Here is a 14,040-nt window from a genome sequence, read left to right on the forward strand (position 1 = left end):
GGCCAGAGGACTGATTGAGCCCATGAGGTCAAGGCTACAGTGAGCTTAATCATGCCAATGCACTCCAGCGAGGGTGGCAGAGAGAGAGACCCTGTTTCAAAAACAAAAAAATTCACAACTCTGATTGTGTTATTCCCATGTTTAATCACTTCAGTGGCTCTCAATGACCCTGGGACAAAGTCCAAAATCTTCCTCTGAGCCTCTCCATGCGCTGGCTGCTGCTCCAGCCTTATTTCCATCCATTCTTCTGCTAGATAGTACTTCTTTGAATCTCCAGATCCTGTCCACAGCACACCACCACCTGCCACCATTACCTTGTTTTTGCACTATTGGCCTCATCTTCTGCAATTCCTATTATACCTTTTTTTTTTTTTTTTTGAGACAGAGTCTAATTCTGTCACCCAGCCTGGAGTGTAGTGGCACGATCTTGGCTCACTGCAACCTCTGCTTCCTGGGTTCAAGCGATTCTCCTGCCTCAGCCTCCCAAGTAGCTGAGATTACAGGCACGTGCCACCACACCCAGCTAATTTTTTTGTATTTTTAGTAGAAACAAGGTTTCACCATGTTGGTCAGACTGGTCTTGAACTCCTGACCTCAAAATATCCCCCCACTTCAGCCTCCCAAAGTGCTGGGATGACAGGCATGAGCCACTGAGCCCAGCCCCCCCATCATACTTTTAATTACTTGCTCAATGTCTGTTTTCCCCAGTAGAAACGGTGCTTAATACGTGTTAGGTACTTTCCCTGTGACAGGAAGTTTTACATACATCATCTCATTTTAATCACAACAGCAACTATGAGGTAGGTTCTATTATTATTCCAATTTTAAAGATAAGGAAACTGAAGCATTGAGAAATTGAAAACTGCACAGCCAGTATGGAGGAACTTAAAACTAAAACCCAGGCAGTCTATATCCAGGGCCCATATCTCATCCACAGTTAATATTGCTTCAGTGGTCAGGCACGGTGGCTCACACTTGTATTTCCAGCACTTTGGGTGGCCGAGGTGGGTAGATCATCTGAAGTGGGAGTTCAAGACCAGCCTGACCAACATGGAGAAACCCCGTTTCTACTAAAAATACAAAATTAGCCAGGCGTGGTGGCGCGTGCCTGTAATCCCAGCTACTTGGGAGGCTGAGACAGAAGAATTGCTTGAACCCAGGAGGCGGAGGTTGTGGTGAGCCGAGATTGTGCCATTGCACTCCAGCATGGGCAACAAGAGCAAAACTTCATCTCAAAAAAACCAAAAACATATTGCTTCAGTGAAACAGTAAGGTCTACAAGGGGAGGGGCTGAATCTTGTATCTCCAGAACCTAACACAGGATTGGCACAGACGGGGGGCCAATACGAAATTGCTGAAATAATAAATGCAATCCAATTCTTAGACTGGCATATAGGAGCCTCCACAATCTTACACTGACCTACCTCTTCAGCCTCATGTCCCTCCTTCCCCATGCCTTATCTTCCAGCCATACATGCGGTTCCAAGGATAGGCTACAGTGGTTCACACCTCTGACTTTTGTATATTCATAATTCACTCACTCATAATTCATTCATTTGCTAAACACCTACTGAATGCCAGGCAGACAGAAAAGTCCTGTGATAGACAGATGCTATAGGAACACAGAATAGGGATATTAAGGGGTTTGGACTAAGGAGTCAAGAACATCTCCCAAGAGAATTAACATTAAAAGTACATTTCATTTCCCTGGAATGTGCATATCTGCATGGCAAGACCCTATTTATCTTTTCGACTTCACTCAAATGTTTCTTCCAGGGCTCTCTCCATCGCAGAGCTTGCAGCCATTGTATTGCATGTCTTTGGGTGGTGACCTCCCCCATCAGACTATGAGATCCTCTTAGCCTCTTGGTGTGTATCACGTCAGTACAGTGGGTTCCTGGCACAGAGGAGGTATCCAATAAAAAGCTGATGAATGACAAAATCATGGTCCTTTTGTGAAGATACTGCATTTTAACTCATTGTACATATCTTTGCACTTACCTGAAACCATGGAGCTTGGGCTTCTGTTCATTTACAGAACAGATATATTTTAACATATAAATGAGAGAGATTAGGGAACACCTAGCACTGTATTATTTTATTTTAGACACAGATATATAAATTATGTAAAAATAGCAATGTAAAGATATACACACACACTCGAATACTTTTGTCAATTTAGTGACTAATAACTTGAGGAAATAAGAATTCCCACTATAAGGCACATTCTCCTGAAAGCTTTGGGCACTGTGGAGAATACTACGTAACAGAATGCTGGTATATTTTCTGAAAGACAAGATGATCCTAATGATTTCCTCATCAATGAAAAATGACTTTTTCATTATTAGAAATGAGCCCCAAATGTTAGGCTGTTAATGTGCTTTGTATACTGTGCAAACAAATGCCATTAATAACACTTTGGACCAACATCGAAGCACACTTCTGTCTCACTACTCTTCTTTTTGGGGTTGACATTTGAAGAGATTCTTTGAAAATTATAATGAGATACAAACTTACCCCAACATCCCCTTCTATCCTAATACATGAAGGGCAGCTGTGACTGGTTTTCAGGGAACCAAGGCTCTTACAGGAGTTGCTTAGGGAGACGCCTCGCATTCTGCAATCCTCTTTCTGTTTGAATATGTGAACCTGAGCTACCTCTCCCTCCACCCCTCCTCCCCTCGCCCGCTTTCTCCCTCCAGATAGATTTCTAATCTGTCCAGTCAATAGCTGGAACTACAGCCAGAGTCAGTAAACTTTTTTGGTAGAGGTCAAGATAGTAAATACTTTCAGCTTTGGTCCACATGGTCTGTGTTGCAACTATTTAACTCTGTCATTATGGTGTGAAAGCAGCCACACAGAACCTGTAAACAAGGGGGCATGCCTATTTTCCAATAAAATTTTATTTACGAAAACAGGTGGTGGGCCAGATCTGGCCAGTAGATCATAGTTACAGACTCCTGGACTAGAAATATTCTAGGATCCCTGTTAGCTTTTCTCTGCCTTAGCATTCAATTTTCATGAGTCTGTGAGAGTTCACAATTGGGAGACAGCTGGAAAAAAAGAGAAGCAAACTTTGAAGAATCATTGGTTGTGTGAAATTACTATATTTGACTTATCTTTTCACTTGGAGTCTTTTAACTTTGTAACATAATGCCCCTATTATATTTAGCAATTAGAGTGCCATCACAAAGTAAAATGTAAAACCATTATTCCTTGAAAAGGGAAAAGGCTTGTGGTATGAAATGATGCATGCAACGAGTGTGGGTGATAATTTACTCATATAATCATTTCTATTTCAGTTCTATGGCAAGTATTTCTGGAGATGGCTCAGATGGCAAGGAGATCTTTAAGAGGTACACGCCATAATTAACCTTTTTATGTGCTCTGATAGAAATATCAACAGTCTTTTCTCCTTTAGCACTTTTAACTTTACTTACGGTCTACAGAAATGATTTGGAGAATAATCATTATAAGAGAAAGAAAAGCCTTTATATCTTGGTTTCAAACAAAACATGCATATTCTTCCTATTATGTTCACTTTATGGCTAAGTTCTAGACACTGAACATCTGCATTTCCTTTTCCCTCCTTGTAAAGGAAACTAGACAACCAGCCGATGCCTCTGCGGACTGTAGTCCGTGATATACAAAGTGTACTCAGGACTAGCAGCATCAGTATCTGCATCAGCATCTCCTGGAAACTTGTTAAAAATGCAAATTCTCCAGTGCCATTCCAGACCTATTAAATAAGAAACTCTGGGAGTAGACCCAACTGTCTGTTTTAACAAGCCCTTCAGGTGATTCTAATGCTGCTAGAGTTTAAGAACCACTGGTATAGATTAAATTATTACTTTATAGAAGCACAAGTTAAAGGGAAGACCTGGCCTCATATAAACAGCAGAATGACCTTAGAGCTTGTACATTCAGAAGGCACAGAATACAGACAATAAGCCTATGACTACATTATAAGAAGAAAAAGGGGCTGAGAAAGAAAAACAATGGGAAGAAGGAGACATAGAACTTGAATGAGTAGGAGGAACTGGAAAACCCGAGGGTTCCGTTTGCAACTGTGGCTACAATCCTCCATGATTTGATGCGTGAGGACTGGGCTAGGTGAAGGGAAACAGAAATGAAGAGAACAGTCTCTCCATCTGCAAAGAATTCATAGTATTAGAGTGGAAAAAGGCAAAAAATGGCTCCCTTGAGAATAGGACCTACTATTTTAAGTCAAAGGATGCTGGGCATGGTGGCTCATGCCTGTAACCCCAGCACTTTGGGAGGCAAAGACAGGAGAATCACTTGAGCCCAGAGGAGTTCTGGTGCAGCCTAGGCAACATAGCAAAACAACGTCTCTACAAAATATACAAAAATTAGCTGGGCGGGGTGGTGTGTGTCTGTGGGCTCAGCTGCTTGGGTGGCTGAGGTGGGAGGATGGCTTGAGCCCAGGAAGTTGAGGTCACAGTGAGCCGTCATGTTACCGATGCACTCCAGCCTGGACTACAGAGTGAGACCCTGCCTCAAAAAAAAAAAGGATCAAAAGAGAGAGGTTGGACATCAGGAGACATAGCGACAAGAAGAAGACAACAAAAAAGAGAGGATATGAGGATAAGCAGAGTGAGTATTAAAAAGTTGTATCTGTACTAGAACATAGAGCATTTAGGAATTTGTTCTTTTAATTCCTCCAATTACTAAACGGTAAGCTCTGCTTTGATTTGGAGATAAAAATCCCTGACTTTCTTTATTCTCTTATTGCTTTACTGGACAGAACCACAGAAGAATTGCAACCAAAAGCTTTTCATTTCCTATGATGCTTATGGCTAACACACAGCCATAGTAACACACTGACATAAACCATTAAGCTATGCATGGGTTCGTGCTATTTAAAGAATGTTTGCTTCCCTACCCAACCCCATTCTTATGTTGAAATCCTACCCCACAATGTGATGGTATTAGGAGACATGGCCTCTGAGAGGTGATTAGGTCATGAGGGTAAGAGCCCTCATGAATGGGATTAGTGTCCTTATAAATAAGAGACCCCAGAGAATACATTTGCCCCTTCCACCATGTAAGGGTGAGAATACAGCCATCTATAAACCAGGGAACAGGCCCTCCCCAGACACCAAATCTGCCGGTGCCTTGATCTTGGCTTTCCCAGCCTCCAGAACTGTAAGAAATAAATTTCTGTTATTTATAAGCCACGCAGTTTAAGGTATTCTGTTATAGCAGCCCTAATGAACTAGAAGGAAAAAAAAAAAAGGAACAACATATTCTTATGGTAACACAACCTGGTCATTTTTCAAGTCCTGCTGCAGAGTATCAATCTGGGAGCCTCATCATAAAATCATTTTTGGGTTCCTAAGGAGAATGTTATAGGTGAGACCATACTATTAAAAAAATAACATGAAATCAAAGATCATAGTCTTTTCTGGAAGATTTTTAGAAGTCGTCTTGTCAAAACAGCCTCAGATGTTTTTAAAAATGACTTCACTGTTTTAGTAAAATGTGTATGCTTATTTATTTATTTATTTATTTTGGGACGGAGTTTCACTCTTGTTGCCCAGGCTGGAGTGCAGTGGCATGATCTCAGCTCACCACAACCTCCACCTCCCGAGTTCAAGGGATTCTCCTGCCTCAGCCTCCCGAGTAGCTGAGATAACAGGCATGCGCCACCACGCCTGGCTAATTTTTGTACTTTTAGTAGAGACGGGGTTTCTCCATGTTGTTCAGGCTGGTCTCAAACACCTGACCTCCCAAAGTGTTGCGATTACAGGCATGAGTCACTGTGCCCAGCCTATTTTTTTTTTAAACTCTAATAATACAGAAAAGCACAAAGAAATAAGTAAATAACTTCCCAAAGTAAAGATTACCAACATTTGTTGAATAGAATCCATAAATACAAATAGATAGACAATTAGGAATGGTTTCGGAGAGATGGATCATATGATACATGCTATTTTTTAAAATAAAATGTTTATTTTTGAATAATTTCAGGTTTATGAAAAGATTGCAAAGTTAATACCGAGTTTCTATACCTCTCAACCAACTTCCTCTATTGCTAACATTTTACATAGTAGGTACATTTGTTACGACTAAGAAAACAGCACTGGTACATTACTATTAACTAAATTCCAGACTCTTTTTAAATTTCACTTTAAAAAGTGAAATTTTCTGTCCCAAGATCGACATTGCATTTAGTTTTCAGGTATTGTATTAGGGTTCTCCAAAGAGACCGAACCAATAGGATAAATGGGTATATACATAGAGAGAGATAGTAGTTAATTCTAAAGCTAAGAGTCACGGAACCATCAGACATACTGTTTCAAAAGAAATTGGAAATAGAGTTACAGCCAGAGCAGCACAAGTAGCTAAGAACGCTCAGAACACCACAGTACCAGTGCAACCCACGAAAACAACTAATGTCAACAAACAACTGAAACCTACTGCTTCTATGAAACAGTACAGATGAAAATGTTGGTTTCAGAGGGTCCTTTTCCTACACCTGAGGATGTCTCCATGAAGAAGGGAACATCTGCCAAGCTTTCTTTGTTGCCTTGCTCTGCAAAATTGAGGATATTGATAACGAAGACTGGAAGAACCCTCAGCTCTGCAGTGACTATGTTGAGGATATCTATCAGTACCTCAGGCAGCTGGCGGTTTTGCAGTTCATAAACTCACATTTCTTAGATGGATGAGATATAAATGGACATATGTGCACACCATCCTAGTAGACTGGCTGGTGCAAATCCATTCCAAGGTTTTAGGCTTCTTCAGGAGACTCTGTATGTGTGATTTTTACTGGTTCAGCCAGTTTCCTGGAGGAAGCTTCAACTAATTGGGATTACTGCTCTGCTCATGGCTTCCAAATACGAGGAGATGTTTTCTCCAAATATTGAAGGCTTTGTTTACATCACAGACAATGCTTACGCAGGTTCCCAAATCCAAGGAATGGAAACGAATTTTGAAAAAAGTGAAATTTGAGTTGGGTCGACCCTTGCCACTACACTTCTTAAAGCGAGCACTGAAAGCCAGAAAGGTTGATGTTGAAAGCACACTTTAGCCAAATATTTGATGGAGCTGACTCTCATTGACTACAATATGATGCATTATCATCCTTCTAAGACAGCAGCAGCTGCTTCCTGCTTGTCTCAGAAGGTTCTGGGCCAAAGAAAATGGAAGTTAAAGCAGCAGTGTTATACAAGATACACAGAGAATGAAGTATTGGAAGTTGTACAGCACATGGTCAAAAATGTGCTGAAAGTAAATGAAAACTTAACTAAATTCATCACCATCAAGAATAAGTATGCAAGCAGCAAATTCCTGAAGATCAGCATGATCCCTCAACTGAATGCAAAAGCCATCAAAGACCTTGCCTCCCCTCTGATGAGAGGGTCCTAGGCTGCAGTGGCCCCTGGGGATGTGTGCTTCATTTGTGCCCCCTTTTTTTTTTTTTTTTTACTGGTTTAGAACTCTTTATTTTATACATAGTTCTCTGGTCTTTTCATGAAACCTCTTTGAGACCAATTTTCTAAATGTACATTGAGGAAAAATAAAGCTACTGGTTTTTCTTAAGGTAAAAAAAAAAAAATAGAATATACCTATTAGAGAGATCCTAAAAGAGATTTATTATAAGATATTGGCTCATGCAATTATGGAGAATGAGAAATCCCAAGACCTGCCGTTGGCAAGCTGGAGACCCAGGTAAGTTGACATAGATTTCCAATCTGAAACTTAGCAGGCTGGAGACTAAAAAACAGTCAATGTTTCAGTTTCAAGTCCGAAAGCCAAAAAGAAACTGGTGTCCCAGCTGAAAGCAGTCAGGCAGGTGGAGTTCCCCTTAATGAGTCTTTTTGTTTTATTCATGTTGTCTTCAAAGGATAGGATGAGGCCCACCCATATTAAAGAAGGCAGTCTGCTTTACTCAGTCTACCTATTCAAATATTAACCTCATCAAGAAACATTGTCACAGACACAGAAGATTAATGTTTAACCAAATGTCTGGGCACCCCATGGCCTAGCCAAATTGACACATAAAGTTGACCATCACAGATATGCATGCTATTTTGAATCTATCAGGTTAATGTAATATCCGACTTGCCAGATCATGCCATGTCACCCTTCACTTTAAATGCTCACAGCAAGCAGACAGCTCTCTAGATACCCTACACTTCTGTCTCCACAATTCTGCTGGAAGATTTCCATGAGTCAATTTGGGTGTTTGAACCCAAACTTTTTTTCTTTTCCTTTTCTTTTTTTTTTTTTTTTTTTTTTTGAGACAGAGTCTCTCTCTGTCGCCCAGGCTGGAGTGTAGTGGCACAATCTCGGCTCACTGCAACCTCTGCCTCCCAGGTTCAAGCAATTCCCTGACTCAGCCTCCTGAATAGCTGAGATTACAGGCACATGCCACCATGCCTGGCTAATTTTTGTATTTTTAGTAGAGAAGAGGGTTCACCATCTTGGCCAGGCTGGTCTTGAACTCCTGACCTGGTGATCCACCTGCCTCGGCCTCCCAAAGTGCTGGGATTACAGGTGTGAGCCACGGCACCTGCCCCAAACTTTTTTTAGTCATACAATTTAAATAAATATTAAGAAAACTGATAAAATATAAATGTGAAAAGAACAAATTTTTGCTTACATAAAAACTAGGTTGAGTACGTTAGAAAAACTGGATAAATACAGGGTGATTAAAAATTTGCTTTCAGGCTGGGTGCAGTGGCTCATGCCTGTAATCCCAGCATTTTGGGAGGCGAAGGCAAGAGGATTGCTTGAGCCCAGAAGTTTGAGACCAGCCTTCTCAATTTTTTTTTAGTTTGCTTTCAAAATAGATATGAGCATGACACATAGGGGGCCAAGGGAATCTAGGAGGACTCTATACTCAGATTCCTTTCCAGGTGTCTTTCTTGTTTCATTTTTTAAAAACTGAAATTGAAAATCACAGAGTGGCAATTCATACAAAATAGATGGTGAGAGGGAATTCCAATCAGGTGACCACTCTCAAGGAAAAGATCGTGGTCCCAATTTAAGAGATTGGCAAATGACAAATAACTACCTATAATTTATGTTAAATAATCCATTGGGGAATGTATTAGTCTTTTTTCACACTGCTAATAAAGACATAGCTGAGACTATGGGTAATTTACAAAGGAAAGAGGTTTAATGGACTCACAGTTCCACATGGCTGGGGAGGCCTCACAATCATGGCAGAAGGCAAAGGAGGAGCTAAGTCACAGCTTACATGAGGGCAGGCAAGAGAGCATGTGCAGGGGAGCTCTCATTTATAAAACCATCAGATCTTGCGAGACTTATTCACCACCATGAGAACAGTATGGGGGAACAGCTGCCATGATTCGATCATCTCCATCTGGCCCCACCCTTGACACATGGGGGTTATTACAATTCAAGGTGAGATTTGGGTGGGGACACAGCCGAACCATATCAGGGAAGATGAAAAAGTTCTGGAGATGGAAAGTGGTGATGATTGCACAACAATGTGAATGTAAGTAATCCCATGGAGCCGTATACTTGAAACTGGTTAAAATGATAAATTGTGTGTTATACATATATTATCATAATAAAAATATGCAAAGTAACTATGTATGTTTTTTCAGATTCCTTGTTTCAACAAATGCTTTTTTATTAATTCAAATTGTTGCATTCAGTAAGCGGGCTTATTCTGTATTAAGTTTTTTATTTTAGTTTAATAGAAGAAAAGGACACCATCATGAAGGTGAATGAATTTCAGGTAAATGATTCCCTTTTGAGATTTTATGAGATTCTAATTCTCTAACATTGCTCTAAATTTAATAGGAAAGATATGAAAACCTGTAAGAGGTTAGAGCAGTGGTTCTCAATCCAAGGCAGTGCCAATTCCCTAGGGTGTATCTAGAAATGCATGGACATGTTTTGGTTGTCACAATTATGAGGATCCTAGCATTCTCCAGAGATGTCAAACATCTTATTATGTACATTGCAGCCCTGACATCAAAATATACCCAACCCAAATGTCAATAGCTCCCTCAGTGACAAACACTGGGGAAGAGTTGATGTATGTTTTATTTTTATTTTTTTCTAACAAAATCCAATCTGAAATGCAAAAGTTTGTCAGAATAAAAATATATGTACATTACAATTATTTCACATCACTTGTAGATTTTACCACCATTCATTTTTAAATGATTTTAAAGTTTATACTGTAAATATTTGCACATTTGCAAACAAATCTTATATTACCAGATTTCCAATGTATCAGATATTGAATATGAAAATTTAGGATTGACGACTGATAGTTATATCTTACTGCACTTACTATTTCTATGAAATTTTAGAGGGAAAAAAGATTAATTCATTTTAAATGAAAAATATAGACTAGTTCACAAAGTTGTGTATCATCCTGTGTGTACAGGAGCTATGCTATTCTTCTCTGTATCATTCCAATTTTAGTATATATGTTGCAAAACCAATCAACATATTTTTTAAATTATATTTCAATTTCTTACAATATCTGACAATTTCCTTATGAAATCTGATAAAATAGACATAATTTCACTTTCTTCCTCCTCTCTCCCTCTTCCAACTGTATTTTGTTAGTTATATTATCCTTCATAATGTCTGGGTTTTTAACATTTACATCTTGTTCTGAAACTGTAATTCAAACCACTGTTTACTCATTTCTATTTTAAATGATTTGGTGCTCATCATCTAACTTTTCTGTGCCTGGCTTCTCCATTTCTTCACTCTGATTCATCTACTTAGTTGCCTAGAGTTTATTATACAAGAGTTTTTTGCTAATATACCCGTATTATTATTATTATTATTTTTAAGGCATTTTTTTATTATCTCAAATGTAATATTTGATACCTATAAATGATTAAAAACAAAATATGTAAATTATAATCAAAATAAGATTTAAGCTTTTAACCACTCAACTGAAGAACTGTAAGAATCCCCAATAGCACTGCATCTACCTATGGATTCCGCCTCTGTCCCACGTGCCTCTTCTCCCCCAGAGGCAGCAACCTATCTGTATGTTTATCCTTTCTTTCAATATTATAATGGTTTTGTCATGTAAATATGCATCCCCAAACAATATACAATATTATTTCATTTTGCTTATTTTTAAGTTATATAGAAATGGTGTAATACTATATATCATCTTTTAGAACTTTTTTCATTCAACTTACTATTTTTAAAGACTCATGTTGCATTGTATTACTAGAGTACTCATTTTTAATAGCATTATTGATACATAATTCACATCATCAAGTTCACCTGTTTCAAGTGTATATTTTAATGGCCTTCGGTATATTTACAAAGTTGTGCACCCATCATCATCTTCTAACTTTAGAGTATTTTCATCATTCCCAAAAGAAATCTTGTGCCAACTGGCAATCATTCCCAGTCTTCCTCTCCTCTGCCTTCCTAGCCTCTGGCCTGACTTTCTGTCTCTACCGATTTGCCTCTTTTAGGCATTTCATATAAATGGAATCATTAAATATGTGGTTTTGTTTCATTTAACATTACATTTTTGAGGTTCTTGCATGTTGTAGCATGTATCAGTACAATCATGCATCACTTAACAATAAGGATATGTTCTGAAAAATGAATTGTTAGGCAATTTTGTTGTTGTGCAAACATCATAGAGTATACTTAGAAAAACCTAGATGGTACAGCCTACTACACATGTAGGCTATACCATATAGACTATTTGCTCTTAGGCTACAAACCTATATATCATATTACTGTGCTAACCTACCCTGTGTTAGCCAGACAGACTCCATTTTGCTGAGAGCCAGAGAGACTCCATTTTAACCTCCGCCTCACCCCTCCTGGCATTTCTCCCTTAGGTGCATACCTGGGTCTTGCTACTGTGCTGGGTCATGCTGTATTTAAAACTATAAAAACATATAACCTTTGTAACCATATCCTGCTTGGCAAGCCCACTTGCTGTTGTGAATGCCCCCCTTGATTGATTATATGACAAGTACTGAATACCCACCTTGGTAACTGACAATCATGGGAACCACTTGTGTATACCCTCCTTGGAAATCAACAATCACGAACCTCCTGCCTCCTAGTTACCAGCCTCCTTATCTAACTTGCTTGTTCTGCTTCTGTAAATTCTGCTTCAGCTAGGCTCCCCCTCCCCTACCTTAATCAAGGTATAAAAAGGAATCCAGCCTCTTCCTTGGGGCAGAGAGAATTTTGAGCATTAGCTGTCTCTCGGTTGCTGGCTAATTAATAAAGGACTTGTGATTCAAACTGAGAGTGTGGTGCTGTTCCATCTAACTTGCCTGGGTGTAACATTACTGTACTGAATGCTGTAGGCAACTGTAACACAATGATAAGTATTTGTGTATCTAAACACAGAAAAGGTACAGTAGAAGTATGGTACTATAATCCTACAGGACCACTGTTGTATATGTGGTCCACTGTGACAGAGACAGCCTTATGTAGCACGCGATTGTACTTCATTACTTTTAATTGCTGAATATGATTCTATTGTATGGCTACAGCACATTTTATTTATCCACTCATCAAAAGCATTCATTTTCACTACTGTATAGTATTCCACCAAGTAAATATTCTACAATTTATTCAGTCTCCTATCAAAGGATGGATATTTCAGTCATTTCCAGTTTTTTTTCTTTTGTGAATTGTGCTGCTCTGAACAAGTGCCTAGGTAACCATGGGTAATAGTTTCTGTAGGATATATATCTAGGAGTAAGTACACTCATACTCCAATTTATTGGATAATGCCAAATTGTTTTCCAAAGCAATTACACAAGTTTACATTCCCAACAAATGTATATAAGAGATCTTGTTAGCTCCCATCCCTTCCAGCACTTGACATTGCCCAATTTCTTAATTTCTGCCAATTCTGGGTATAAAAAAATGGTGTTTCACTTCAGTTTTAGTTTGTATTTCTGTTATTACTCATGAGAGTTAGCATTTTTTATATACTGTCCATTCATTTTTCTCCTTTGATATGCCTGTTACTGCCTTTTGATCATTTTTCTATTGGTTTTTCTCAACTGATGTGTACATTTTTGTTGTAACTATAAACTGTACCTTTTTTATATCACATTTTAAAACTGTTCACGACCACCATTTACAAAAGCAGTTGGGGAATGCACCTTCATTTTACACTGAAGGCTGCATCTCTCTAGTTTGCAAACTGTTTACTGGAATATAGTCTCTTTCTTCCACATTCCTTTTCAGAGAACTCTTGTGCAGGGGCTGCATCTCATACACAAGGGTGAGAGAAGACTGCATGTTACAGAATAATGCTATGATACAATTTCTATAAAGTTTAGGAAAAAATGCAAAACACTGCAATTAGTATAGGTTGTTTAGCAATGTACATCTACATCTATGTCACAGAATTTTATAGAAAATCATGGCAATCAGAGGTATCAGTTTAATGTAGGGGTTACTTCTGGGAAGGGAAGGGGAAGTGATATCAGGGAAGTGGGATCAGGTATATGTAGGGGGATACAATGGTATCTTTAATATTTATTCCTTAAACTGGGTGATGCATATATGATTGTTGATTATATTTCTCTCTCTGTATTTTCTTTCTTTTATTTTCTTTCCTTCCCTCCCTCCCTCCTTCCCTTCCTTCCTTCCTTTCTTCCTTTTTTCTTTCTTTTATAGCATCTCACTCTATCACCCACACTGGAGTGCAGTGGCACAATCTTGGCTCACTGCAACCGCCACCTCCCAAGTTCAAGCGATTCTCCTGCCCCAGCTTTCCAAGTAGCTGGGATTACAGGTGTGTGCCACCATGTCTGGCTAATTTTTGTATTTTTAGTAGAGATGGGGTTCACCATATTGGCCAGGCTGGTCTTGAACTCCTGACCTCAGGTGATCCGCCCACCTCAGCCTCCCAAAGTGCTGGGATTACAGGCAGGAGCCACCGTGCCCAGGCTGTATTTTCATTTAGCCAACATGTTGTGTAACATTTTTGTGAAGGGCAGAGATAATTGTCAACTCTTGGCTATCACTCCCACATCCAGTCAGTCACTCTACAAATTTTGCCTTTTA

At 39.1% G+C, this 14,040-nt stretch overlaps 1 non-coding gene and 1 pseudogene across 1 annotated transcript; one reads left to right on the forward strand and one right to left on the reverse strand.

The window, feature by feature from the left end:
- The first annotated feature begins 795 nt into the window (after positions 1-795).
- LOC105716268 (G2/mitotic-specific cyclin-B2-like) lies at positions 796-7,431 on the forward strand (annotated as a pseudogene).
- A 2,920-nt stretch (positions 7,432-10,351) lies between these two features.
- On the reverse strand, positions 10,352-10,457 carry LOC135276569 (U6 spliceosomal RNA). The gene has a single exon (XR_010344130.1). It is a non-coding gene; the product is annotated as a U6 spliceosomal RNA (small nuclear RNA).
- Positions 10,458-14,040: the final 3,583 nt, after the last annotated feature.

The sequence above is a fragment of the Aotus nancymaae genome, unplaced genomic scaffold, assembly GCF_030222135.1.
Source record: "Aotus nancymaae isolate 86718 unplaced genomic scaffold, 86718_ANA_hifiasm-v0.15.2.pri h1tg000025l, whole genome shotgun sequence".
NCBI lineage: Eukaryota > Metazoa > Chordata > Mammalia > Primates > Aotidae > Aotus > Aotus nancymaae.